At 42.1% G+C, this 1,894-nt stretch overlaps 1 non-coding gene across 1 annotated transcript; it reads right to left on the reverse strand.

Moving 5' to 3' along the window:
• Positions 1-309: 309 nt before the first annotated feature.
• Positions 310-382, reverse strand: TRNAC-GCA (transfer RNA cysteine (anticodon GCA)). The gene has a single exon. It is a non-coding gene; the product is annotated as a tRNA-Cys (tRNA).
• Positions 383-1,894: the final 1,512 nt, after the last annotated feature.

Here is a 1,894-nt window from a genome sequence, read left to right on the forward strand (position 1 = left end):
CTCATTTCTCAAATAGGTATAGAAACATTTAACAAGAATTTATCTTTATTTATTACTGGCAGAGATGCAGATCACAAATTTATTATCAGTATGTTCAATATATAGAACTGACAAGGCAGTAGATAAGTATTTGTGTCTATAGTCAACACAGTTAAGTATATATACATGTGAGTGAATGAGTGAGTGAAGTCGTTCAGTCGTGTCTGATTCTTTGCGAACCCATGGGCTGTAGCCTACCAGGCTCCTCCCTCCATGGGATTCTCCAGGCAAGAATACTGGAGTGGGTTGCCATTTCCCTTTCCAGGGGATCTCCCCAACTCAGGAATCGAACCTGGGTCTCCTGCATTGCAGGCAGACGCTTTAACCTCTGAGCCACCAGGGAAGCCCATATATACATATGTAAAACCTTAAACAAAATATGGCTTGAAATTTTTTTAAAGCATCATAATCATTACCATGTAGTTAGTAAATTCATCTAACAAGGAAATGACTTTTTTTCTACAGTTGTCTTTTTATCTCTAATCGCTAAAACCCAAGATATCCAAACATTAAAGAAAGCAAAATTGATGAAGTAATCAATAGTAATCCATTCATCTCTTAATCTAAAAAAATTAAAGGTAAAGAACAAAATGAATACATACAGTATGTGTGCTGAGTGGCTCCAGTCAGGTACACTCTGTGCCACCCCATGGACTGTATGTCCACCAGGCTCCTCTGTCCGTGGGGTTCTCCAGGCAAGAATACTGGACTGGGTTGCCATTTCCTTCTCCAACATATAGCATAGAAATTCCCAAATTCTCATTATAAATATATACCTTGTGAATCCTTCGAATTAAGACAGATGCAAAAAACCGTAATATAATTCTCAGCTCATCAACAAAGGACTTATCATCTGTTACATCCCTGTACCAGGGGTAAACAAAGTTTTCCAACACTAATTCAAGAACCTCTGAGAGAGATGCATCAACCTTAGAAGAAATTTTCAGGTCTAGCCATGGCTGGTAGTTCTCAAGTAGCAAGGCAGGCCTATGTCACTTACATTTCACCTTACCACAAACAGCACAGCTACGACCTTGAGGAAACAATTCCTGAAGTCCTAATTGCTTAGGTTTGTATTTTATCATGAAGAATATATTTGGTAACAGAGAATCAGGTCCCAATGAGCAGTAAAATGTGACAACTCCAGCAACAAACGACCAGAAGATCATTAAAACATGAAGATACCTGTTGAGGAGCAGGGAGGCAGCGCTGAGGCAGAGCAGCAGGAAGCAGAACAGCGGGTACTGGCGACAGATCTCGCGTCCCACGTCCAGTCGTCCAGCCGCAGACGCTACTTCAGCTTCTCCCCCATCGTCCGCACCCAGGGCGCCATCTTCGTCGGCGTGGCTGGAGCTGTACTAAAGACTGAGACTGAGGTCTAGGCGACCCCCATCTACCGCCCGCGTCTCCACCCCCCGGGGCGGGATCGCGGACCCAGACCACCGGGGACCCGCGGAAGGTCAGCCGGCTGCAGCCGCCCAAAGCCCCGCCCACGAGCCCCCTGTCTCTGCCTTTTAATACGCTGTCTAGGTTGGTCATAACTTTTCTTCCAAGGAGCAAGAGTCTTTTAAAAAGTTTCATGGCTGTAGCCACCATCTGTAGTGATTTTGGAGGCCAAAACGATAAAGTCCATCACTGTTTCCACTGTTTCCCCACTTATTTGCCATGAAGTGATGGGACCAGATGTCATGATCTTAGTATAACAGTTATAATAATATAATATATTGTAATATATAATATAATATGTATAATATAGTAATATATTGCTATAACTATTATAATATTTTTGGGATTTCTTTGTAATGATAGTTTTTTGTTTTTGTTTTTGCTATGAAGATTTTCCCTTGTTTTTAGC

Source organism: Odocoileus virginianus, chromosome 12, assembly GCF_023699985.2.
Source record: "Odocoileus virginianus isolate 20LAN1187 ecotype Illinois chromosome 12, Ovbor_1.2, whole genome shotgun sequence".
In the NCBI taxonomy this organism is placed as follows: Eukaryota; Metazoa; Chordata; class Mammalia; order Artiodactyla; family Cervidae; genus Odocoileus; species Odocoileus virginianus.